Source organism: Apteryx rowi, unplaced genomic scaffold, assembly GCF_003343035.1.
Source record: "Apteryx rowi isolate R43461 unplaced genomic scaffold, aptRow1 scaffold_266, whole genome shotgun sequence".
NCBI classification, from domain to species: domain Eukaryota; kingdom Metazoa; phylum Chordata; class Aves; order Apterygiformes; family Apterygidae; genus Apteryx; species Apteryx rowi.
Genome location: NW_020449041.1, coordinates 704,369 through 732,064, shown reverse-complemented (window position 1 = coordinate 732,064; position 27,696 = coordinate 704,369). Strand labels below are relative to the sequence as shown.

Here is a 27,696-nt window from a genome sequence, read left to right as displayed (position 1 = left end):
GGGGGGGCTGCCTCGTTTTTGAGAAGAAATGGGACTGAGTGAAGCGCGCGTGTGGTGGGGGCAGGCCGGGAAATTGGGGGGCTGTTTCGTGGTCAGCGGCGGCTTGGTGGTTAAGAGAGAAGTGTGATTTTTATTTTATTTTATTTTATTTTATTTTATTTTATTTTATTTTATTTTATTTTATTTAACATCTCCTTTCCTACTATTGCTTTAGCTGTGAAACTTAAGGTATGGTAGCACTGCGCCTCCCCAGGGCAGTGCTGAGCGGCGCGGTGGGGAAGGCGCTACCCCCGGCCCAAGCCTGAGGTGGGCGGGGGGAGAGGTCCCTTGAGCGGCCTGCGAGGGGCCAGCACCTTCCGCCACCCTCTGCCTTGCTCTCCAGAGATTTCCAGTTCCCTGCGCCGAACTCTCCGGTCCCATCTCAAGTCTGCCTTCTGTAAGGCACCAGTCCTGTAGCTGGTCTGTGGGAGCAGGTCAAAGACCATGCTAGTGAGGGTGAGGAGGGGCAGGGGAGTTAACAAATAAAATAAAAAGGCTTGAAATCTTGGAAGAAGAAACCTTTCTTCTTCAAACCTGTGGAGCAAGTGTGATCCAGACCAATAACAGAGAAAAACCAAGGCTGTGAGGGTTATTTGGTCAGGTACATGTAGTGAGAGCTGAAGTTCTCAGGATAGGCTTTTGTAGGTAGCTGCCTGCATCGCAGAAATGCAGTTAARTTAAATCTCTAATAACCTCATTAGAGGTCAAAGACACTGCAGATTTAAAGTGTATCAAGACAAGTAAAGATGTAATTAGGCTCTCCTGACAATTTTCCTTGATGCCTGAGTACCTTGGGAATCCCCCTAGACACCTGTCTTTAGCTTTGAATGCTTACCAGTCCTTACAAATCTGGCCCCAGTGGATATGGATGCTGAATTATTGCTTCTTTCTCCTTTTAATTACTGTGTGCTGACTAAGCATGATAGAAAAGTTTGAGTTGCATATGTCTGTTATGCATGTATATTGTGTTTATAGTTATTAGAGTTCAGGCTTACTGATCTGCTGCTTTTYGTGAGTACTGTGTTCCCTAGCTTCTTTCTCTCCCTTTTTGATTACCCTAATGTTTAAATGTGTTGCTAAGATAATGGCTGCTAGATTTCTTTTTTGTTAGTGAAGAGAGACATTCTTCTCTGGTGATGATAATAATGACTGTATCTGAACAACTGGTAAATGCAAGGGAACATATTGATGTTTTCACACCAGTACCATAGTTGGATAATTATTGACAAATGCTGACTTCTTAAGTGACTGCTGATTCAGAAGAATCTGTTGACTTTGGTAACAAAACAGTAATGTCTCCTTTAACAGCGATCTCAAAACCTGAAACAATTGAACTGATAGATTGGCTTGTTAGCTCAAGCCTTGGCTTAGCTGAGAACTAGCTCTCATCCTTGAGACTTAAACATCCTTCCTCTTTGGCTTCCTCAGAATCAAGCCTCTTCCCCCAAAMAAGTCTGATGTATGTTAAACACATCAGCTGTAAGACTGGGACTTTATTTTGCAATGTCATCTTCATAAATTTGGTAGATACCAAGTGTGGAAACTGGATCTAGGAAACCTGCTTTGTAGTCTGCTTTTCTGCAAAAGCACATTTTTGAAGTGTTTATGCTTCCAAGGTGGCAGTTTTACTTGGAGTCTCCCTCTTGTGTTTTAATGAGCTATCATCAAAGCTGGAGTTCAACCTCCAACACTTGTAAAGTATGCCATGAACATACAGTCCAGCTACCTGGTTAATGTTTAGGGATTAATTACCTAGAGCCAATTCTCTATTAAGCAATGTGTAAAATGGATCGAGTATGTGGAATTCTCTTTCCATTTAAATTTCCAAGCTCCTGAGTCATGTTGCATTATGAACTTATTGAGGTTCATTTGAATAATCTGAAAGTTGGGTACTTTCATTCTCTTTGTTCTCAACCCCCTTTCCTCCTCTTAAAAATTGTTTCTTTAAAGTCTTCTGTAAGTGCTGTTGGTATTTAAACAGTTCCCTGTGACAGCAACCCGTATTCAATTATTGTTCCCCAGAGTTCTTAACAGATTTAGGTCTGTACCCTAACACAGCAAGGTCTGTAGAAGATGTTTTAAAACATGCAGACCTAGACATCCTCCACTAGTGAAACTATCATTTTATTCAAATAAACAGAGCCATGGATGATTTCCCTCAAGCAGAAGACCTGCTTCCTGTTTAAAATGGCTTTCCAACAGGAGTCTGTCTAGGCAGTGAAGGAGCTGATTTTTCTAGGAAGTAGTGGGAGGCAGAAAGAATCATGAAAAAGAAGGTTTTGCAATTGAGAGCAAGTAAACCACAGAGCTAGGACCAGATTGAAATTTCTCATCTGTTAGACAAAATTTTGCTTCTTCACACATGTGGGACACTTAGATCTTTGCTTGTCATACTGGATAGTTGCAGAATTAATTTGGGGGGTTGGAAAGCAGAATGGGTTTGTGGGCCTATAAAGCTTAGGTAGTGGGGGTGGGAAGGGTCAGTGGAGTTTTGAGGAAAATGGGTGACACTTCTCCCCCCCCCCCCCTTGCTAGCCACCTTCCTGGGAAAGCCAGCGGCCGTGACTGAGGGACTTTGCATAATCGGCACATAATGTGTATGACAGCTAGCGATGGTCAGTGGCTCTGCTTTCCTGAGTGAATGCACAGCAGGGGACCCTCCTCCTTCTCCCTTTTAGGTCCTCACCCCCTCCTTCRCCTTCTGTGGTAGGGCATGCTCTCTCCTCCACCATCAGCATGCTGCCTGCTCCCACGCTGTTCTGCCTCCTTCTCCCTGCAACTGTCCATCCCTGTCCCAGCAGCAAAGAGGTAGGTGTGAGGTGCTGGAAGAAAGTAGGTTTCTTTTTTCTGCCTCCAAGCATGTRTGAAGGGAAGCATGCAGACTGGGCCTGGCTATATGGGCAGTGGAAGGGTGGCCACTCGCATTTGGTCACGCTAGGCAGCCCTCAGCTCTGCCCACCCTTGGAGTTAGCTGTGAGTAGGGCACTAAACTCAGCGTGGTGGAATTTAAACTGCAAATTTTCGAAGCCAATTACTGGACACAGCCTGTGTCTGACGCGCTTCAGTTTCATTAGCCACCTCCCAGCAGTATCAAGCAACACAGCTCACCTTTGCAGAGATCAGATTCTCATCTGTGATGTTATGAGGTGTTTTTAAAAATAGCTTCATCAGTCGTCTTTAAAAGAACTGGTCTGTTCTGATGGCAATGCCAGCTGGTGCTTCTCCAGATAAGGGACTTGTCACTTTTCTGTGTGTCATGTGTGCAGCTTCTGCCCTATATAGAATACAGTTCAAAAAAGAGATTACAAAATAACCACCAGCCTTGCGTAAAGATTTATGAGTTTGCTTTAGGCACAAGTAATCCTTATTTAATTGATTTGGAAGGTATGTGGATAGGTATATGAAGAATAGAGGATCAAATTAAATGCAAAGTTGAAGGTAATACTTCATATACCTGTGTCTTGAAGAAGTCTTGATCATMAGTTTTCTTATATAACAAAATGAAAACAGGCTAAAGGTCTATTCTTTTTTCTTTCGATCCTAATTAGAAGTTCAGTAGATTTTAAAAGTATCTGAAGGGGGGTGTGAGTGTGTGTGTGTGAGAGAGAGAGAGAATGAGAATACATGTATGTGTATATATATACTGTATTTTCATAGGGTGGTGTGGGAAGCTACCAGATGAAATAGTATAAAAGCAATTTAAATCTTTTCTGAAGATCGGAAAAGTAGTTGTGTGCTTGGGCATACAAAGAGCATCATGGGGAAACTGCAAATGCCTGATATACCTAGTAACTCATTTTATAATGGTGAATGCAAGAGCAATGTCCTAATTTAATCATTCCTTTAATATTTTGTGAGAAGATGGCATCCTTGAAAAGGTCTATTAATTCTGTGGGAATTTGATAATGGCTAATTGCTGGGGAATCAGAAGAGAGTGGCAGTCAAAGTACGGCTCCTGACTTCTCTGCTCTCAAAAGGGAAGACCTCCTCAGCCTCATTTGTAAGCTACCATCTTTGTAGAAAATCTTGTTCAAGAATATTCACCAGCGTCCTCAGCAAAAATTGTRAACTCATTGATTGCTCTTGATTAATTGACCTGTGCTCCTTGTACCAGTCATCCACCATTACAGGAAAAAAGCCCTGGGGAGATCATAGCTTTTTGTAGGACCCGGTACGCTGTGAATTTTCATATGACAGCCCTTTATTCTTTCCTTCTATCTCATTTGCTTCTTGCTTCCTTTCCTTTTTTTTTTTTCTTTTCTCTGTTTGTCTTTTTCACCCTGCCTTTGACTTAGGTCTATTCATGTACCTGAAGCACCTGCGGAAGTGTTTGTAGCATGGGACATAAGTACCTATTTGCACTGTAACATCAAAGGATCGCATTTCAGAATTACAACTTTTCCTTTGAACAGGAAGAAAAAAAGGTTCTTGGTTACTATGGTGATGAGCACTATAGGAATACCTTTAAATAAATAAAAATAAACAGCTGATTGTTGGACTTTGATTTGCAGTACTTTCATTGTTTTGCTAGTGAGATATAATTAAATATCAAACAAGTAGAAGGAGGTGACATTTTTACCAGTGACATTAAACATATAATATTATTATGCTTTCAGTTTTCCAGTATTTTTACTGAAAACAATTAAATGTCAAGCTTTTTTTTTTTCTTGACTGTAGAAACTTGATGTTTTGAAAAATCTTAGTCTAGTATCTACAGAAAATGTTTTAGCTGACAAAAGGCACCCTACTAAAAAGGTGGTGTCCATTTTAGGTTTGAATCAGAACACATATTTTAAGCTAAATACCTATTTTTTGTATCTCTAAGAACTATTTATGTGCTGTCACAACATTTAAATTCCAGTCAAAAGTGTCCATAAATGTGTTCCTCTGAAGCATTTGAAACCCCACCAGTACAACACAAAAAACTTCCAAATGTCACTGACTTATTTTTTTCTTCTATGCTAAAATGACAGAGTGAAAAACCTGTGATATGCTTTATTGTAGGGGGCAGGAGGTAGACTTTTTTTGTAAACCTTTGGTTCTTAGGACCATGAGGTAAAAGCTTCTTCTATTATTAAAAAAGGTGATAATTGTAAAATGGATCGGGCTGAGACAAACTGCTATTACATAAGTCAGCAAGTACCCATCAGCCATTGTTAAAAAGCTCTTTCCATTACTAATCTTTGGAGTCCAGTCCAACTTTTTAAAGCACAGCTGCAACCCAATTCTCCACTGGTGCAATAGAGTATTCCACTCCACAGATGTTTATAGCTGCTAGAATGCACTGTACTTAACAGCAAAGGAGAGTTTATAATGAAAGGAACTTTCCTTAGGAAAAGGAAAATAGTTGATTCTAATATATAGAAATAGTCCTTTGTTAAAGGCTCAGTCCAGTTTCTTGGTAGAAACTGGTTTTGCARTTGAGGCCCAAAGAAGGGATTTAGGTCCTAAATTTTGGAGTGCAGCTTGTGCACTGTTAGGGAGTGGATTTACCTTCCACCACAGCAGCAATCTTGTATTTGGAGAGGCTTTCAGATTTCCTAAGAACTTCAAAGCACAGTCCTGTCCTGCTAGATGATTGGTAAAATGGCACCGCCTTATTCATCAGCTTCATTCAGTCTATGTGTTCAGATTCATATCTACTTGCTTTACTGATCTAAAATATATTTGACTAAATGCCTTTTACTTCAGAGCCTGTGTAACTGAGAGCAATGACATGGATATGCTGTTCTTTTCACGATTACGCACACAATTGCATTCCGTAGATCAAAACATACCTCTCTGGACAACTACTGAAGATAGAGGGCAGAGCAGGAGCAAGGAAGGGTATCCATGCAAGTCTCTGCTCAGGCAGTGACAGCCTTGGTTTGATTTGTGTTTCACAGGTCTGTCACTTCTGTCGCCGCTGAGCTGCTGCTGTGGCCAGGTTGGTGACGCTCATCTGAAGAGCAGTGACAGCTTTGCTATCTTCCTGGCAGAGAGTTTTCCCCCAAGCTGCTTCTGAACCTGGTGCCTTGTGCTGTGGGACCGTGCTGAGCTCCCAGAGGGTGGTGCAGAATCCTGTTTGTAGTTGTCCCTGACCTCCCTGGCTTCCTCTGCACTGTGTTTTGTGGGGGCTCAAAGCCACAATCAGCAGTTGTTTGTTCTCTACCTGCTGAAAAACTCTCAGATTTGGGGCAGTCTGAGCTTCAGGTGTGTATCAAGGGCATTTTTACCTGCACTGASGTTAGGCCTTGACAGTCTCTGTTTGGCCTGTGAGTCTCATTTGCTTTTACCGTTCATATGGTTAATAGCAAATAAGGCAGTCCAAGGTTTCTTCCCAAAAGGGCTGTGTTATAGCCCATTGCAAAGGCTGATGAGGTTTGCAGGGAGCCTAAAACAAAGTTGAATCTATGCTCCTTATGAGGGCCACAGGGAGATCAGAAGGATGGGAAACGGGGAGTTTTGAAAGTGCTCTAATTTCATTGCTACTCCCCGGACAAAGAGCTCAGGTTCAGTGCAGCTAGAGTCCATGTGGATGCTGGAGCAGGACTAGGCTCCGGAGTCATTAAGAGAGTTTTCTCAGTTAGAAAGCATTATTATTACTAGTACATACTGCCTTTTAATGGAGCAACATTTTTTTTAAAAATGTCTTTTCTTAGGGTAGGAGAATGAAATACATATACTGATATTAATGATAGAACATTAGGGTGAGGGCAGCTATTGTGTGTCTCCAGCATGGATAGGATGAAGGGGGAAACAGTGATTGTACCAATTTTTTTTCTTCTTCAAAAATTATGTTTTTCTGTTTCCTTTAATGGGTGGATATGATCCAGGACCATCTGGTGGAATTTGCGGATGTCACATCTAGGTTTTCTGATGTATTGCCTGTCAAGTTATATTGTATGTTCAAATGAGTTTCTCATATGATGTGCTGACCACTACTGACAGTTCTGAGATGGAAAGGTGGGAGCTTGGGGGAAAGAAGAGAGGGGAAGAGTTAGCCTTAAAAATGTAACTTTGATTGCTCTTGATTTGTGGGATTTCATTTGTGGTGTATAGGGTTGACTTTTCTATAAAGAAGGTGGAATGAGTAAACCTTAAACTAAGGAAAATAGTGCATCTAAGGTACCGGAATTAAACTTGAGAGTTTTGTAGTCCACTCCCAGCCTTGCCATTGATTTTTTTTTTTTAAGATTTTTTTTCCTCTCTCTTTGACACTGGGTTGCTCACTTTATCTTTTGCTGTCTGYGATTCTCCTTCTGTAGACACTCTCACACTTACTTAAATTGCAGCCTTTCCTTCCTTCTTTACTCCCCAATCATTCTCTCTAACTCCTCAAAAAGGAGGTCTCAAAATACTGAGCTAAGTTTTTTTGCAGATGAGTACTAACCTGCGCAAACAGATCATATATACCAAAGCAATAAGCAGCTCTGAAATAAGTACATCATTTTTTTTTTCTTGCTTTAATTATTTGAGTATTAAACCAGCAACTTTGTGTTTGATGTAGAGGTGTACAGTGCAGTTGTGTTTCATCACACATTGACAAAGATAATTCTGTACTTTGTAAAGCAGAATCCAAACAAACTACAAATAGCCCAATTTTTGTTCTTCATTTTTTCTGCCATAATTTGAAACCTTGAGTGGCAGTTAGGCCAGTGATAACAAGATTCACTTCGCAACTTGTTATCATTCTTCAATTTTTAATTGCCCAGATCAATAAAAAGTGATTTATGTTTAAACTTTTAAGCTTCTTTGTTTGTACAGTATTGAGAGAAAGCGTACTACAGCTATTTATATATGGGGTGGAAGGAAGCRTCTTTGTAAGCAGAGATGGGATTGCCCTGCAAGGGAACATTCAGGTGCAAGTCCTCAATACAAACTCCTTCTCTTCTCCTTCTCAAAGGCTTAGTGGATTTACTGGACTTCCTGCTACTTAGAACCTACATAAATGTTGATGCAGTTGGAGGTAACACTTGAAGAGGAAATCTTTCTTCCATGGGTGTCGGAAGCTGAAGGCAACAGTCCCCAGATTCAGGGGGCTCTTGTTACAGTTCTCTAAGGAGGACACTGGAAAGTGTTTACTTGCCTCTACTTGTTCATGTAGGCAATGCTGGAACAGGAATAGTGTCTCCTTGGTGTTACTTCCTGGCCTGGGGCTGTGGGTGCCTGTCTGTGGCTGTGGAGAGAAGTAGTGTTAAGCTGACCAGTAGAGCCTGAAGACAGGAAAGGACAACAACTGTTTCTTCTCTGATCTCTTGCATACTTTGTGACTTTCAGATAAAGTGACTTGAAAATGATCCAGCTGCTGTGCTGTTGTAGGAAAGGGACTGGGGTACAGGAAAGTCAATATGAGGGAACAGCAGCTCTCTCTCGGTGTAGGCGGATTGTGTTGGATGAAGCCCTGTCCTGGTACTGATCAAGCCCACCTCAGCTGCCGTCAGGACAGGTAGACTTTGGAGGAAACCCCAGAGATGGAGCGTGGCCAAGTTCTCTGTCTCTAACATGTTTGATAGCACTGCAGGGCAGCGAAGCTGGTCTAGTTCATAAACACATTAAATTAACTCTGGGCAAGCTTGCTGGGGTAGGGGTAATGAAGCATGTCAGGAAGGGGCCTTGTGTGCTCAAACATCTGCAGTGGGCTTAACACTGCAGGCAGCATTCCTGCAGGCACATGGCTGGGAGACAGCCAGCTCATGGAGCACGCTGTGCTGTTTGTTAAATGTATCACAGTCCACAGATACAGACAAAATCACAAGTCCAGGCATAAAAGATAAAGTCGGGAAGGAGAGCAATCCCATCAGGAGAAGCTTGTGGGAGGAACTAGATGCAGTCTAGTACAACTCTGGCTGTGTAGGGCATGTACTGGCATCCTTTTTGAGAGTGCCAGAGTCCATTGCAGCAAAGATTTCTACTTCTAATAGTCTTGACACATCCGTTCTGTTATCCCAGGTTCAGGCAGGTGGTGGATGGATCTGCAGTGTGACTGACATTGTACGGTGCTTCATCTTTATTTCATGCGACGAGGAGGTGGGAGGGCGGAGATTACTTGAAGTGTCTGGCTGGAGACGGAATGTAATCTATCAGTGTTCATTTGGCTGGAGGGATACACAGCCTATATATAATTTAGAAACAGGCTAAAGAATAGGGAATTGTTGTCTTTTAAAGTCAGTGAGCACTCAAGTCTGTTGGTTTAAAATCTTGGCTTGCTGGTACATAAATGTACTGCTATGCATTTTGTATTTACAGTGTGTATACAGTATAAGCACTGTATTTAGAATGCACCAAGGAAGTATGTATGAAAAGTACTGATGTTCAAAGGACAGGCATAAAGCTAGGCCCTTCATAAATACAGAGTAATGTATATTTCCAATATTTAGGCTGAAATGCATGGAATTGCCGTGAATTTATCCTGGTCTGTTCTTCTGAGATCACAATTAATATGGATGTTCTTTTCATATGTGACCTGCAGCTGTGTGTTTGTTTCTATTGCTGAAAGTAAAGTATCTCTTTCCCACACATTTTTTTCCTTCCCCCTTTGAGTCTTTTTCAATTTTTCTACCCCAAGGCTGGTAATGATATGCTATAGCTAAACTATCAGAGGGGGAAAGGGGGATACCATTGTCTTCCACCTTGCTACCGAGAAATCTRTTTTCTGTTTTCTGCAGAGTAGTGAGAGCAAGAGAAATGAGCAGGGTGTTGCTGTCCTTTGTCACAGGCAGGATGAGAAATTGCACGTCCTAGAAAGTTTACAGGTGCATAAGAATGCAAATCCATGGCCTGCGAGGATGTATGGTTACAAGTGCTGATCCAGCCAGTAGTTAAGCATGTGCTTAATTCTAAGCACAAGAGTTCCTTCCATTGTGTGTGTCTATCTGGCACTGTGCTGTGTGGGGTAGGCAAGGGTCTTGCTATGGAAGGGGGATTAATTTGCTTTAGTGTGTTGAAGTGGGAAAGGGAAATGAGCCTTTTCCAGACACCTGGAATAGAGCTCTATGAGGAGTGCAAGTGTTGCTTTTGGGTATTTCTGACCTCGACTCCCCAGCGTGCACTCACGTAGGTTAACCCTAATGTTTCAGTGCTTGTTACCTTGCATCTATGTGCTTCCCTTCCTCAGTGTTTATGCTGTGTCCATGTCTGCCAACCATGGGCAGAACGCCTTGCCTGTGGTTGGAGGGAATGGCATGGAGTGGTACCCTCAGCCTAGGGGGCTGAAGCATTGGAGGAGACTGGGGATGTTACAGGGGAGTGCTGTAATTTTTCCTCCCTTCCAAACTGGAAAAATTGTAAAGGTTTTCAGCAATTTACATTCGGCCCTTTTACCTCCCTCCCAGTATAAAAGCTTTTGGACCAAAGATCCCTATTTCCAAATACTGACTTGACCTTTGCCAGTCTGAGAAATGAACCTTTCCAAGAAGCTTCCCAAAATAGGAGTGTTTTTTTTGTTTGTTTGTTTTTTCCTTCCTGGCCTGCTGGTGGTACTCTACTTTGATCAGAGTGGGTCTAGATCTTTTCTTCATCTGATTCTTGTTCTGGTTGTTCTTTAGCTGAAGCACTCTTTTTGTCTCTGCTTTGTTTTCTCTTCTCCACTTTAGGTCATTTTCATGCCATGTTTCATGCTCTTTTGAATTCCATGGCCTGTTTGCTTTTTGAGGAAACAGCATATTCTTAGCTCTCAGTGCTGTCCATGTGCTTCTGCTGGTGTGAAGCTGTTCCTGCTTGATCTGAGCTTGCATTTGAACTGAGAGGGGAAGCATGTACAGATGGAAATATTTTTATTAAATTTTTTTCTTTGTGCTGAGTTAGATGTCATACCTCTTGCGTCCTTGAGACTCTAAAGGAGAAATGGTGGGCCGAGTTCTCCTGACGCACTGATTTTTATAGCATCGTTCATTTTCACTTCATTATACCTCTAACTGGTCCCACACCATTGCAGCTGGCACTGCAATTCCTATATCAATCTCCTACATTTTAGGTGATTTTGATTACTTCACACAGCACAATGAGGTCTCAGGTTTATGACTGGGATTCCGTAGTGCTTAAACACAGATCAAAAAGATAATCTCCACTCTGGTCTGGAGCAGTCTCTGAAAGTTGCATATTCTCCTACTGCACATCCTTCATCCAAGTGTATCTTCTTTTTGCGCTCTCTTCCCTTCATGCCTGTTTCTTTTCTTCCTTCCCTTTATTTCAGCATTATGTCTTCTRTACTCTCTTTTTTGATTTAGTTTGTGTTTGAGAGAGAAGCACACCTAAGTCTAAGTATAGTTGGATACCTGGACTTAACTTGGAAGTTTTCCTCAGAAGTGCTTTGTAAGTGAAGAGCTCTGTAATTTCCCCCTTTGGCTTTTAAAGTTTTTTCCACCAAAAGCTGAAAAGTTTCACCAACTCTTTCCATCCTGCCTGCAGCTTTAATTGCCATTTTACTGTCTCACGCACCAATACTTGCTTTCTCATACTTATGGGAGTCGGTGCTGCACAATCTTTACATCTGAAACAATCAACATTGCCCTTTTCCATCATAAAATATTTTGACTTTTCCTTTCAGAGCACACATGCAAGTGTCCTTCTCTTCTGGCTTTTGACTCTGCCATGTGAAATTGAAACTGAGATCTAGAAAACCATTGAGAGGTGGACTTCTCTGCACAGTTGAATCCTGGAGCCCCTTCTTCAGCTGCTAGGTGTTCTGAAAAGAGGTCGAAAGGCATTTTGTTGTTAAACAAGGTATATATGGAGATGGGGATTAAAAATGAGAAGAATAAAAGCTTATTTGAAAAAAAAAATCTTTTTGTATTTGTGAGAAGATGTTTTTTGACCCATCCAGTTCAACTGAGAAAACGTATTTCACAATAAAAATGTTTCCTTCTTTTGGTTATGAAGGTTTCTTTGTGCATGGTGTTAATTTTCTTTCCACTGTGTTACTGGAGTGACGTAGAAGTGAAGGTCTCGTGTTACTGGTTTACCTTCACAATTCACTTACACTATTATTTCTGCTTTTGAGAGGTGTTGGCCTGATGCGATCTCTGTTTTAAACTATTATATTGTAATTAGCATGAAAAGATATCTCTGAAGTCTGATCTGTCTGCTTCTTTGTTACTCAAGGAGCAAAGAGCAGCTGAATTCTGGAGTTTGGATCCTTGGTTGAAAATTTTTGTTGGATTGTGGGGATGTTTTGCTTGTGTAAATTTGGCATTGGTCACTTCTGTTTCAGGGAACCATCTTTTTCTTCAGCACAGAGCTGTGTAGATGCAGGACCATGCTTGCATGAGGCCAGGGAATTGTAATGAATTTCCTAATTGTACTCTTTTATCTCTTGTATCAAGTGGGACTTGCACACAGGAAAATCTTTCTTATTCATCTAGTCATGTTCTCTGACAGAGTAATCGGCAGACCATACAATTTTTAAAAGGTTCCTTTGTGAAGACCTGTGGCTAGCACTGTCTGGAAAATAAGCAGACTCTACAGCTTCTCTTTCCCTTTTAATAACTTCCTGTCTTCAAACTCAGCCTGCTTAGGGTGTTTTTGCTATTTTTTTAACATATAGGCATACCTCGTTTTATTGCGCTTCGCTTTATTGCACTTCACAGATATTGCGGATTTTACAAGTTGAAGGTTTGTGGCAACCCTGCGTCGAGCAAGTCTGTTGGCGCCATTTTTCCAACAGCATGTGCTCACTTTGTGTCTCTGTGTCACATTTTGGTAATTCTCACGACATTTCAAACTTTTTCATTATTACTATATCTGTTAGGGTGATCTGTGGTCAGTGATCTTTGATGCTACTATTGTAATTGTTTTGGGGCACCACAAACCGTGCCCATGTAAGACACAGAACTTAATCGATAAATGTTGTGTGTGTTCTGACTGCTCCACCGACCGGCCGTTCCCCCGTCTCTCTCCCTCTCCTCGGGCCTCCCTATTCCCTGAGACACAACAATATTGAAATTAGGCCAATTAATAACCCTACAATGGCCTCTAAGGGTTCAAGTGAAAGGAAGAGTCGCACGTCTCTCACTTGAAATCAAAAGCTAGAAATGATGAAGCTTAGTGAGGAAGGCATGTCGAAAGCCGAGACAGGCTGAAAGCTCTGCCTCTTGCGCCAAGCAGGTAGCCAAGTTGTGAATGCAAAGGAAAAGTTTTTGAAGGAAATGCAAAGTGCTATTCCAGGGAACACACGAACGATAAGAAAGTGAAACGGCCTTATTGCCGATATGGAGAAAGTTTTAGTGGTCTGGATAGAAGATCAAACCAGCCACAACATTCCCTTAAGACAAAGCCTAATCCAGAGCAAGGCCTGAACTTTCTTCAATTCTATGAGGGYTGAGAGAGGTGAGGAAGCTGCAGAAGAAAAGCTGGAAGCTGGCAGAGGTTGGTTCATGAGGTTTAAGGAAAGAAGCCATCTCCATGACATAAAAGTGCAAGGTGAAGCAGCAAGTGCTGGTGTAGAAGCTGCAGCAAGTTATCCGGAAGATCTAGCTAAGATAATTGATGAAGGTGGCTACACTACACAACAGCTTTTCAATGTAGACGAAACAGCCTTCTMTTGGAAGAAGATGCCATCTAGGACTTTCATAGCTAGAGAGGAGAAGTCAATGCCTGGCTTCAAAGCTTCAAAGGACAGGCTGACTCTCTTGTTGGGGGCTAATGCAGCTGGTGGCTTTAAGTTGAAGCCARTGCTCATTTACCAATCCAAAAATCCTYGGGCCCTTAAGAATTATGCTCAATCTACTCYGCCTGTGCTCTATAAAYGGAACGACAAAGCCTGGATGACAGCACATCTGTTTACAACATGGTTTACTGAATATTTCAAGCCCACTGTTGAGACCTACTGCTCAGAGAAAAAGACTCCTTTCAAAATATTACTGCTCATTGACAATGCACCTGGGCACCCAGGAGCTCTGATGGAGATGTACAACRAGATTCATGTTGTTTTCATGCCTGCTAACACAACATCCATTCCGCAGCCCATGGCTCAAGGAGTCATTTCAACTTTCAAGTCTTATTATTTAAGAAATACATTTCGTAAGGCTGTAGCTGCCATAGATAGTGATTCCTCTGATGGATCTGGGCAAAGTAAACTGAAAACCTTCTGGAGAGGATTCACCATTCTAGGTGCCATTAAGAACATTTCTGATTCATGGGCRGAGGTCAAAATATCCACATTAACAGGAGTTTGGAAGAAGTTGATTCCAGCCCTCATGGATGACTTGGAGGGGTTCAAGACTTCAGTGGAGGAAGTAACTGTAGATGTGGTGGAAACAGCAAGAGAACTAGAGTTAGAAGTGGAGCCTGAAGATGTGACTGAATTGCTGCAATCTCATGATCAAACTTGAACGGATGAGGAGTTGCTTCTTATGGATGAGCAAAGAAAGTGGTTTCTTGAGAAGGAATCTACTCCTGGTGAAGATGCTGTGAACATTGTTGAAATGACAACAAAGGATTTAGAATATGACATAAACTTAGTTGATAAAGCAGCGGCAGGGTTTGAGAGGATTGACTCCAATTTTGAAAGAAGTTCTATTGTGGGTAAAATGCTATCAAACAGCATCGCATGCTACAGGGAAATCCTTTGTGAAAGCAAGAGTCAGTCGATGCGGCAAACTTCATTGCTGTCTTATTTTAAGAAATGGCCACAGCCACCTCAGCCTTCAGCAACCGCCACCCTGATCAGTCAGCAGCCATCAACACTGAGGCAAGACCCTCCATCAGCAAAAAGATTACAACTCACTGAAGGCTCAGGTGATGCTTAGCATTTTTTAGCAACAAAGTATTTTTTAATTAAGGTATGTACATTGTTTTTTTTAGACATAATGCTATTGCACACTTAATAGACTACAGTATAGTGTAAACATAACTTTTATATGCACTGGGAAACCAAAAAATTTGTGTGACTTGCTTTATTGCGATATTTGCTTTAATGCGCTGGTCTAGAACCAAACCCGCAATATCTCCGAGGTATGTCTGTACTTCTCAAGGTCATGCTGTGAGACTTACATTGATTTTGGTGCTAAAAGTTGACCGGTAGTGTTTTAGGGCCCAATTTTTTATGCTGTTCTCTGAATAGCGTTTATTCTTGACAGAAGTTGTTTCCTTCAGTGGCATATTAGTGTGAAAGACTGCTCTGAAAGGGGGACAGAATTGAGTGTTTAGACCCTGATTTCTTTAAGCTTAGAAGCCCATGTGTAATTTTAAGCTGTATGTGAATTTTGGACCACTGCTGAGCAACAAAACATCTAAGCTGAGTTTGCGTATAATAGCCTGGCAATTGTAAACACCTTAAGGGAACTTACAGCCTTCTGGCTCTTTCTCTTCTTGTGCCCAGAAAAAGCTTCCCTTAGCTTCAAGGTGAGGGTTGTGCTCCGTCTTCTGAAAAGGAGTGGTTTATAATGTGAAAGACTTCCTGGATGTGATGGAGTTTTACCTTTACTGCTGGCAAGCAAGTAGTCAAGTTTAGTTATAGGATGGCGACAGATTGATRCATGGGGCAGTCACTGATGAGCCTTTTGGTGCACTGGAGATTACATAGCCGTGAATTGCTTCATGTCCTATTTTGCTGTTGGTTTCCTCTCTCCCACCTGTAATGTGAATTGAGTGGGAGGTTAATGGTTTGAGAATCAGAGTCCCGTTGCACTGGCAAGCTCAGTTTCTAGTGCTTGCTTCTCAGGCAAATAAGCCTTCCACAAAAGGCTTCCAGAAAGGTGTGTAACACCAGATTCACAGACCTGGGTTTTTTGCACTGACTCGCCATGCTCAGGTTCACCTTGTTGAACCAAATCAGACTCAGGCCAGCATTTCTGTTGTTCTGAATTTATTTGAATTTTGTTGTGAAGCATCCATGTTTTCCCCTTCATCTGTCACAACTGGTGGGAGGAGTGGAGTGAAGGAAGAGGATGATGGGTGCAAGACAAAAAGCTGCCCAAAGATTAATTTGCTGTGTATTTTCCTCCTTTTGAAAGGAGGGAGAGAAACACCTGGGAAAATAGGTCATCTGACCTCCAAGCACATGGATRAAATACCCTGTCCTTTCTAAGAGGCATGCTGATGTTGCACTACGGCAGTCACTTACTCAGCACTAACACTATATGACCAGATTCATTTTGAGGAGACAAGGTGGTTTCCTGTGTATGTGTATTTTTACCGCCTTTTGCTAAGTTAGGGCCCTTGATGCTGATCACTTTTTAATGATTTGTTTTTATCCCTGCTCCTTGCTTCCGGCTGTTTGTTCTTTGCTGCTTAGGTTATTACTCGTGTTCATCCAGAGACCTCAGAGTTAATAGAAAATGAAGACTGGAGTTGCTGTCCCCTTCCCTTCTCCTGTAAGGTTATCTGGGACAGCTTCACACACATTTATATGTGGTTTCACAGCTCCTTGGCTTCTGACTGTGTTAACAATTGTGTCACAGGTTTAAAACTAAAGCTGCGAAGGTAGCAGCTTATTGAAATTAATTTCTTTAAATTTATAAAGTCACTGATTAATCATTTTTAATGCATGTATAAACTTAAGAGCAATATATAGTCCATATTAAGTGTAACCTTTTATATGAATTTTATATTATTCATATATATATATATATAACACACATATATATTTTAACCACAAATTTAGCACAGAAGTCAAAGTCTAGTCATTATTCAAAAAGCTCTTTAGTCCTTGCTTAATTTATGTGTATGCCAGTATCCCGTGGAAACGTAGATTAACGCTGTTAAACACATGCTTGTCTTTAAGCATTAAATGTATTCAAATAAATTAGAGAACATTTTTTGTTTTAGTATATTTTGTCATCATGATATTTAAAAAAAAAAAAAAGTGGGTATTTTGTATATCCTTAAGTCACTTGGCAAAATGGCTATTTTTCTAGTCAGTCTTCCACCTCTGACTTGGTTGGTTTGTCCTTTCAGGTACTTGCTGCATTAATATAGGTGCAGACTGAGCCTTCATAGGAAAGCTAGAGGAGCTTCTTGTGGCTACAGCTTTAACCCGTTGCATGGGAAGGAGGGTTGGCTACCCCAGCAGTCTGTTCCTGTAAGGACATATTATAAACATATGGCTCTGCTGTGGAGAGGGTGGTGTTGGATGGGCCAAGGCAGGAAGCTTGTGCCTGGGATGTGTATCCTCCCTTTTCTGACCCCTTCAGGCTCTTGGGATGGGTCTGCCTGGGCCAATATATATGTATGTTTGAGTCCTGTCTTTTCTCCAAGGTCACAAGAACTGTCCTCTTTGAGAGTGGGACTGGTGAGTTTTTACTATGGCTTATCTTGGGAATTCTTTGCAAGTAAGAGGAGTCAGACCTGCTCCATCCCATGCTGTAGTTGGGCAGTGCTACAGGGCTTTCATAATGGCTAGAGGACTTCTGTGGGGGATGGCTGTGTCAGTAGCAAATGCTAGCAAGAATTGAGCCATTGCTAGGATATGTTTTAATCTGGTCCTTCTTGTAGGATTTGTCTTTTGGCCTGGTGTGACTGTGTTGGCACATCAGATCTTGAGAGATGAGGAAGCACATCCTGATGTAGGATATTGCTTACAGTGCCCTTGATGTTTTGAAATACTGTGTTTAGTAGCTGAAAGGTCTCTCTCTTCTTGGCTTCACAAATATCTGCACATGGATCTAGAGCCATGTATAAGGAATGGGGGCAGATATTTTGAAGTGGGACTGTTTTAAACAGCGATTGGTTTATCAGGCTTCTGTTGCTCTTCTCACAGTGACAGTCAGGTTACCCTTCAATTTTTTTGAGAGATTCTCACTCCCAAATATTTGACTTGGGATTTGATTCAGAAAAGGTAGCAGCCCTTGCCTATAGAGTAGAAGAGAACAGAAATGAGCGGACACGGCAAGGTTGGGTAAGGAATCTCCCACCATTGAAGGGCCACCAGTGAACAACAGCTTTCTCRGTATGTTTTCAGATGTCTGCCTCCCAAAGGATGCTTTCTGCCTTTTCTCTGATGCTTTTATCCTCATGGATTTCATATTAAATGTCAGATCAGCTGTTTATGAGGCTGTTGAAACCTCTAGAGAGATGGAGTGAGAAGGCGGGCTGCAGAGGAATGACTTTTTTTTTTTCCCAAATTGATTTACTGGCCTTATTTAGGGGGCAAAATTTAACCACCTTTTTTTATTTACTATTCAGATAAATAGAACAGTAAGTCTTAACACAAACCAAAGGACCTGAATCAGGTCTAAAACCTCTTCATCTTGCTACTCTGCCCTTGGTAAATAAACCTAGATGTAATAGTCTTTCCATGAATTTTCTGGCTGCCAAGGGCGTGAAGTAGTTCTTCCTATTGAACTGTAAATTGTTGCCTACGACACCTGGCGGACTTGGAATGGTTTTATACAACTAACTCAGTGTATTTATCACACTTTCCCTATTGCATGCAGTGGTTCACATGGAAGCTGAGAAAAATGATTCATATTGCTTTCTTCTCTTCCCCCTGTCAGTAGCAGTGGTAGCCCTCAGAGCAACATTTGAAACAGTAAATGCCTGGCCCACAGCCATGTGTTACTGCTGCTCTGCTGGGCCCTCTGATGATACTGTAATCAAATGAGAGACAAGGTAAGAATTGTTCTTTTCCACAGGGAAAATCAGACTAAGGTATTTAAGTACCAATCAAAAAACAAATTTAAGAAAGTGTTTAAATTGGCCAGAAGATATTTTTTAGTCCTGTGGCCTGTACCCTCAGGTAACACCTTTTTCTGCTCCAATCTCAGTTATTTTAGAGGAGTTGTGAGACCTTACTCTGTTCTGAATCTACATGTGAATATTAGCAACCCTGGGATATGCTACCACCCCAGAGCAGGGACGTTTTATGCTCCTGTAGTATCAGTCTGACTGGTTACACTAGATGTGGGATGACCAGTAATATGTACTCTTATCAGTTTTTAAATTGCACTATTATATCAATGTTTGGGGGGTATATGCTGACTGCATCCCTTTAAAATAGGTGGCTACAATATACAAATGTGCCCAGTGGGGGGTGTTGCAAGTAATAACTATCTGCTTGTAAATTTGGGGGACTCAAAATGGTAGTAAAACTTTATGTCCCTGATTTGATTTAGATTCTTTTCCTTGGCTCTGAACTACGTTCCTGTCATGCTGCTGCGCTAGTCACCTCCAAGCATTTCTGAGAGGTTGGCTAATTGAAGCACACAYTCCAGCTTGGATTAAAACTGCTGTTTTGATCAAGTTTGTAGATGTTGCTGCTGCCTCCTTGTGGAGCTCTTTCCATGAAGTATTATGACTTTGTTTTGTGTCTTTTAGTTCTCCAGGGTTGTTAGGAAAGCACAAAGTCTCTGAGYGTAACAGAAAGCAGAAGCTTAGGGCAAAGGCACCTATGGGGAACAGTCCTGCTGTAATCTTGCACATAAACAGAGATGTTCTTATCGGTACTGGAACGACTGCAGCCCACTTACAAATGAATACATAATCCAGTGAAGACAGATACTTCAACATGCTTGTTAGCTGCTCGCCCCAAAGATCTGTCAAATGCCTGAGAATCCTGTTGTTTAGCATAAGAGACAACTTGTATTTCTGTTATTTCTCTTCTTTTACTTACTTTGCCCCCCGCCCAAGATGTTCACATTCAAGAATCCTCTTCCCTTGAAGAGCTGTTTTTTGCTGCAGTATTTTCATCTTAATTTCTTGAGAGAGATTTCTGAGAGACTTGCTGGTTGTGCCTACCCTGTTCGTCTCAAAAGACGGGAAGAAGGGGCTGCTTTTCTTCAGCACCACCCTGATTTCCTTCAAAACCAGATTCATGGTCCATGTTGACAGCCTCCAACTTCAGGCTAAATTGTGGCAGCAGTGGGGCTGCCAGGCACACAAGATGCCCATGGCCCCTGCATGGCAAGTGTGGATGGGGGTAGAAGATGGGAGGAAGGTGTGCTGGGAGCTGCTCTGCCAGCAGCTCTTTCACAGCAGCACTGACAGAGCTGGTATCTTAATCCTCCCTGTCCCTTTGATCTTTAGCATGGTTAAACTGTTGCCTTTGATCTCGGCAACCCTGGCCACTTTCTTCAGCCCTAGATCCTGTGGAGACAAATGCAAGTTTGGGGTCTGCAACAGGATTTGAATGTTGGTGGGTGTTTCACAAGAGACTGCTACCATACTTGTAGCTGCTGGTGAGGTGTGTCCTATCCAGATCTCTTTACTGGTTTTGGTTTTCTCATCTGTAAAATGGGAGATGCGTTTCTTCAAGTGATGTTGTGATGATGAGTCCTAATATTAAGTGTGGTCTGAGAGAGGGCAGATGATCTTACCGTCTCCTAAGCAAGAAACGCCATGGTGTGGCTCTTCAGTTTGCCTAGGACATAGCGGTATTTCTAATTTCGAGTAGTCATGAACAATAGGTCTTGCAGATAGTGTTTTACCCATGAATTCTCATGTCTATGTTTAGGTGAACAACATTTTTTTACCAAGCTGCTCCTGTGAGCATGAATTATTTCAGTTTCCTTTACAGACATTCTGGTATTAATTACATTTGCAGATACATAGGTTGGTATAGCTGTGTGGAGAGGGAATTGGTTTATCTGTGTCATCCTGCTGACCATTACTGATGGCAAAATGGAAATTGGAAAGAACACAAGAGACACCTAGCTTGGGTCCAAACAGCTACCAAAAGCATCTCTTGCCATGGGGTCTAGCAGGTGCACCTCCCATGCCAGTCATCTGACCATGCCTTGTTATAACTGCAGGAGCAGGCCAGTGTTTCCCTGCAGTGCTGCTAGGGCAGTTCCTAATGGGGATGGAAGGATTGTTAAAGTAAATAGTTTACATAATGGCAAATTCAGATATCTAGTGTACTTTTCCATAATAAGTATGTTTTATATGTATAAAAATATGCACACATCTGTGAAGGAAAAGAATAAATATCTATCATAGATATTTGTTTGTCAGGTTGATGTAGAGACAAAACCTAAGTATCTATGTGTGAGATATATTTGTTCATACTTATATCTTCATGAATCTAATACTTATGTAAAATTTACATCCTAGATCTCTCTTAAGCCTCATAGTAAGCCTTGTGTTGCTTGGAGCAGCTGAGCAAAGTGGAGTTTGGCCATTGAGATACTCTTCAAAAAATACCTTTCTCTCTGTAAAAAAAAAAAAAAAAAAAATTTTGCTTAGGAGTTTTCAGTGCGCAGCTGAAGTCTTGGTCCTTATGATGTCAGTTTTAATGTTAACTTCTGCAGAATCAAAATGTCATCCTCCATGCGCGCAGCCCAGGTTTTCTTGGTGTGTAGAACCTCAACACTTCCATTGTCTCCCTACATACTTTATTAATATAAGGAAGAATTTTTTTTTTGTCATTTCAGGCATGAAGTTTTTTGTGCTCTCCTCATAAACTGAGACATGCTTTTGGTTGAAAAGCACTGCAGGAAGAACAGTTTCTTATAGAGTGTACTTCTAGGCCTATAAATAATAAATGCTGTAACCCAGTGACACAGGCACCCCTGCAACATATACGTGCCAGGCAAAGATTCAGTAAATAATAATTTACCTGCTGTTTGTCAGTCCTAAACCAAGAGGAGTCTATTCAGACCTCTTTGCCAGCCTGATGAATTTTATTTATGCTATATTGCTTTTAAGCAGTTCTAAAATGCTAACTGTTTTTCTTTTGTGGTGCTGTTTTTGGAGGTTGCAACTTTATGAGGCAAATTAAATATTTATTAAACTCTTAGTGAGGTTTGAATAGGTTGTCTTTGCTCAGAACTGACTTGCAAGAGACTGGTGGTGCTGATTATTTGGGAAGAGCCTGGGGCTACCACACTTTAGTGTGTTATAGTGCAGTAGTAATAAGTAATTAGTTATTATTTCAGAGTTGTTGGATTTTTTTTTTTTCTTTAATGAAATAAGGTTTAGTTCAGTTRCTTTGTGCCTAGAATGTCCCTGACATGGCAGACTGACTATAGAGGTCCCTTTTCCCAACTGGGGTTAAACTATCCAATGCTACTTGATGTGATAAATTGTACCTGTTGAAATCTATGCAAATATCTCATTGCAGGAGTAGAGAAGGAGCTTATTTGTAATAAAAGACCAGGCTGTATATGTTGTATATTTTTCCTGCTGTTAAAATCAAAACTTAACTAAGATGAGGAGCCCAGTCTGGCCTCTCTGGGTTACCAGGGGTCTCACTGAAATAGTGCCGAACCTGACCTGAAGGTCTGTGGAGTCAGTGAAAAGATTCCTGTTGGCATAAGTGGAAGCTATGTCCTGCAGTGGGACTTTGTAGTGTGCAGAAAATGCAAAATCAAGATGGGTTTTCTCCGGGGAACTATGTATCAGGGTTACTATCTAATGCTACTTCTCAGCTTTCAAAGCTTAGAGGAAAAATGTTTGGCTTGTTCCATGCCAAACTGTAGCTTTGCATTCACAGGGGCCAGAGGGCAATGAGGTGAGCTAAAGAGAGACAGGTGCCTGGATACTCTTAGTCCCTAAAGGACAGGTTGGGGACACTGAGTGGGCCTGCCAAAGAGGGGGATCTCTTCTATTTGCCCTTTGCTTTCTGTACTTCCCCCRTGTAGCTGTGATTGACCAGTGTCCCTTTTGGATCCCCTCAGGAGAAGCGTGGGCATAGGCTCATCTTTAACTAAAAGTCCTCCCTGAGCTGGCGGGAAGAGGTGGCACAGAGCTAGATGGCCCCTTGGCCCCTTCTTCCTTGTGTCTTTTAATGTTTCCAAGGTGGCCAGAACCTTTTAGCTTGTTTTGTACAGAGAAGGCAGAGGTGTAAAAGCAACACTGGAGAGCAGGAGAGGAGAAAATGTCTGTTTTATTTCTGTGATGCCCTAGTTTAGTAGATACAACAGTTCTGTTTATTCATCATGTTGGCAGGCTCATTTTTGAAGGTCTAGCTTTGTGAAGAACCTCTTGTTGGTTTTACAGAATATTATTTGGGTTTGTTCTTTGTTTCTTTCAGCTTATCTTTTTTATGTGTTTGGCTTTTAACTGGTACTCAGAAAACCCAAGATTATAAATACTGTGGTATTACTGCATTTCTAAGCGTGTGTGATGCTGACTGACACCCACATTCCTCAGCTCTGATGGTGCTGTGGCTGTATTCAGGCTAACAGTCTTGTCGTGCTCTGTGGCACCCTGCCTAGCCTGGCCAAGCTGTCATCTTCCTGGTGTCGCTTTGTGCTTCCCAGTTCTTCCAGGTCTCTGCCCGAAGCCCATCCTGTTCTCATCCCATATCTGGCAGGAGGAGGAGCTGGGTGAGGGAGATGCTGGTTTTGAGGCCATGGATCCATGTACTGGGAGGGTTGGGAAGCAGTGGGCAGGATGGGGAGGAGGCGATACCCTAGTGCCTAGATTGCAGGCTGTCTCCATGCAATGGCCTCCCCCAGGGATGAGGCCTGGCTTCAGTAAGATCAGATTACTTGGTGGTAAATGAGGGACCTCCCACCTGTACTAACTTGAAATGCTGGTGGACCCTCACCCCAAAAGTTTTAGGGTATTGCTGTACTTTGTGGTCTCGTGCTATATTGCTGTTGTGATTCAAATGGTATCACCCCTCGCTACCCTGCAAATGCATTTGTATGTCACTTACCATGGATGAGTTTGTCAGGACTGCTTTGCCAGGTTGCCTGGAAGCAGAAGGTTTTTCAGGGATGGGGCGCCACCGTGTGTGGGGTTGTTTGTGGGCAGTGCGACCATCAACTCAGTCAGCACTAACCAGCCCAGTCACTGTGACTCTACAGTGCAGTGACCCAACACAGATGCTGTAAATCCATTTATCCYCTCCCTCAGATGACTTCTAGCATGAGCTGGGGAGCAAAAGAAGCTGGAGACACCAGCTCATCTGTGATGTGTATTTAGAGTGAGAGTTTAAGTAAAATGCTAAACCTTGCAGCTGCCAAACTCTCCTGGCTGGGTGTTTTGGATACTCCATATCTCATCCAATTGCATTCTTTAATGCAGAACCAGGACTTTGTACTTCTTTGTTTTGACAGTGAGGATAATTCTTGCCATGAACAATAAACCAGGTAYGTTTCTCTCTTTTTCCTTATGTAAAATGGTTACTTTTCATCTGAGAGTRTCTGTATAGACATGTGCGTGCACAGCGTGCTAAAGAACTTCTCCTCTTTTCCATCATTCTTATTTCACTTGTTAAGTCTCACTTAAAGGGAAAAAGCATCAAAGATAATTAACAGGATGTATCCTGCAAATATAGAGACAACACAGTTGCAGCAAGCCCCATGTTTTGTTCTGATCTATCTGCAAGTGTATCCCTACAGGGCTGGGACCTCACTCCTAGTACCTGCAATAGCCCCAGTGTGCAGTGATACACCTTTYTGCCATAAACCTGTTGGTGAGTGCTGTGGGCAGAACTGGACTCCTGCTTTTCTAATCCTACATTTAGATCCAGATACAGGATGAGGACTTGAAATGTTCCCAGTCAGTGTCCCCTGGTTTGTTATCTTCTTCAACCTGCTGGATCACCATGAGTTCAAGCTCTGCTGCTAAGATTGGTACGAGATACTTTGGCTGTCGTGACCTTCAGCTTGAATGCTATTAGATACACGCTTATAAGCCCCAGGTCATTTCTGTGCATTTGTATTTAGTTTTCCCTGTAGGAGATCATTTTAAAAATATGGTCCACTGGATCACTGAAGGAGGGTACTCGCAGTGTTGTTCAATACTAAGCTGAGCAACACAGCTAGGAAATCTCTTCCAAGGGGCCGGAGGAATTGTTAGAAAGCATGCAGCATGGCTTCTCATCCTCTAGCAAGGGGCAATTTTTTCCTTTCTCTCCCATTGTTTTGTTCTTTTGTGTGATGTGTTTGTAATAATAGTGGCATTAGTAATATCTAAAAGCAGGATCTCTAAAATCAGTTCCCCCCCTGCCAAACCAGTTTCCTGTCTGTCTCCCAAAACATGCTCCGCTCTGTGAGACGGCACCATGGTATTTGTTTCAGTGTGGCTGCCGTTTGGGGATTTGCAGGAATACTGCAGCAAATCATCCTGCATGCAAGGCTGACCTCTGGGAGGCTAACAAATTGAGGTGAGCCAGCTGGAGCGATAGGACACTGCCGACAGACAGAGCATGCTCAGACCTGGGGGAGAAAGGTAGCTCAGTCTGCAGATGGTGCACGGGTTACTGTTCTGAGAGCTGTCAGATACAGTATTTTTTTTCTTATGGTGGTGGGGAAAGAAGAGGACTGGAGAGAGTGTTCGTTCCCCTGCAAAACRTAGCTTAAGGTGTCTTTATTATTATTTTTTTTCTTTCTCCTGTGAAAGAGAGGCTCTGGATAGCATTTCCTTTTATTTAGCAACACCAGGTATGCATGCATGTGCTGAAACACTTATCTACTAGTGATAGTACTTCCAAGATTAAAAAGGTTGCGGATATTCTGAATTAATGTGTTTGGTGGGTGTTATTGTAACTGTGCTCTGTTTGCTGTGGTGTTCACATACGGCTCTGAATTCAGTTTTATAGGCTTTCCTGGCTGCAGCGTACTTCTTGAGATTTTAGCATGTTTTTTTGACTCGGTCTCCTTTCCCCCCTGCACACACTTCATGCTGAATCTTTCGTCTGTGGCTGTGCATGTGTGGGAAGGAGGGGGAAGGAGGTCAGTAGTTCATTTATAATCCTAGGTCTTTGTAGTCCCTCTTTGTTTGGCTGTTGGTTTGCTTTATCATTTTTAAACAAAAGTCTCATGTGGAAAACATCTTTGATCTGGACTAAATTCTGTTGGTTTTCAGAACTATGTTTCTTACTGGACAGTTGCTGATTTGGGACTTTTTTTTTTTCTCTCCCCTAAAAACATGATAATGTAGAGCTTGTGGTAACCAAGGAGGGATTTTCACTATTTTTATTGGCTGTGCTGTGCTCTGAATGTTTTCAGCTCCTGCTTAGAATTTCTAGCACACAGAAACGGCTTCCAGCACCCTACTGAAGGGAAATGGGGAAAGCTCAGGTTGTAAATGCTACTAAGTACCAGTCCCAATATCCAAATGATGCAGGCACTCTCCCTGTTTGAGAAAAAGGAGAGAGAGGATGCATAGAATGCAGAGAAATAACAAATYACAGCTAGAGCCCAAAGGCATAGTTGGAGTGGCTGAACCTCGTTGTGTTTGATGCTTTCTGGATTTCACATCATTTTTTTTTAAATTCACTTTTGCAGAATTAGTAAATTTTTCCTCCAGCCACCCCAACTCCATCTTTGCTTTAGGTAGACCACTGAAACAAGGTAAAATAACTGCTGTTGTCTGGCACATGTTTTCATTCTTCTTTCAAGACACGCAAAAGGTGTCTTGCTTACAGACAAAAAGCAAGAGACCAGGGAAGAGGGAGGGGTTTTTTAGGTCCTTACTGATATGACCTGTGCTATTAATACCAACATAATCTGATAGGTTTCACTGGGATACTCAGATGAAGTAAGATCAGCTGGAATTAACTCTTTGTCTATTAAGTTTCCGCTTTGTCCAGCCATGGTTCCTCCCCTGCCCCAAGTACCTTGAATTTTCATCTCTAGGTCTGGGACTGTCAAAAGTTGAAGATTTGGCCACTGAGAGGAATACTCTCATTTTTTTTCTTTAGCTCATTTTTCTTAAATCTCCCACCTCAAGCTTGCTTATCCTCATCAGAAATACGTCCTATTTAGGGGGATTTTCTGGAGATCAGTGTTAGTTTTTGTTTGGGGGAAGGGTTTAGTACTCCACGTCCATCTAGATGGAGAGGAGGTCTTAGAAATATGAACCTTAAGAGCACAGGAAGAACTCTTTTTCATCTCATGCCTTTAACCCAGTTTCGTGGTTTAATTATTTGTTTTGATTGGTTAGTGTTGGAATTTGTTATTTTTTTAATTGTTCTTTTGTAGGTCAAGACAGCAGTACCAACAAATATCAAATTAAAGATTTCTGAAGGTCAGGTTGGATCTCTTCCTATTCTAGCTCTTAATGACTAAAATTAACAAACTGAGTGGGAGAAAACTAGATTTTCCATCCATAAGTGCAACTGGTAGTCAGGTTTCGAGGAGCTAATAATATTTTTCTTTTCCATACTGAAGATATGTTTGCAGTAGGGACCATTGCACAGAGTCTCTGTCTTCTTGTTTGCAGTCTCATTTAGCGAGCCTTACAGTATTTACTGCTTTCTGCTCCAGTCTTTTGCTAAACCATAAAAACTAAAGATAAACCTGCTTTTGATTACAAATGTCAATAGATACCCAAGGATTTGGTAAAAGTTGTTTTAAATTGTTTCATATTACATTTTGATTTTATTTTTTCCAAATAAAGTCCTATGTTTAAGATTCCCCTTGAGACTGCAGAATTAAGGTATCCTCCTTTTTCTCATATTCCCTTTTTGTATCATGCCTCATTAATGGTGTTTGTTGCTTTTACTCCTGGGTTTGTTCCCTTCAAGAATCTGTTCTTTTCCTGTTTAAAAAGTCAGCACTTCTACACTTGACTGCTTTTTACAAAGAAAATGTTCCAGTATATCAGTCAGTCAGTGTGCCATCCTTTCTTTCATGTAATAGGTACTGTGAAAGTTATGTGTATCTCATTAAACAAATATAATGAATAAGATCATATCGGCCTTTTGGGCTAGGGGATTGACTTGCTTGCAGTTCTGCAGGAAATCTGTAACAGAAAGCCAATGTCACCCCAGTCTAAGAAAGCCAATGTCACCCCAGTCTAAGAAAGCCAATGTCACCCCAGTCTAAGAAAGCCAATGTCACCCCA

The 27,696-nt window shown here is 41.8% G+C and overlaps 1 protein-coding gene across 3 annotated transcripts in view; it reads left to right on the top strand.

Moving 5' to 3' along the window:
• The first annotated feature begins 2,745 nt into the window (after positions 1 to 2,745).
• The window catches only part of POMGNT2 (protein O-linked mannose N-acetylglucosaminyltransferase 2 (beta 1,4-)), a 34,605-nt gene continuing 9,654 nt past the window's right edge, over positions 2,746 to 27,696 (top strand). The window contains exons 1-2 of one of the 3 annotated variants that reach the window (XM_026068016.1): positions 2,746 to 2,847; positions 11,567 to 11,742. The gene's annotated coding sequence lies outside the window, so the exon portion shown is untranslated. Of the gene's footprint in view, positions 2,848 to 5,915; positions 6,232 to 11,566; positions 11,743 to 27,696 lie in introns of those variants that run through there. The other 2 variants (XM_026068015.1, XM_026068017.1) reach the window with 2 other exon arrangements.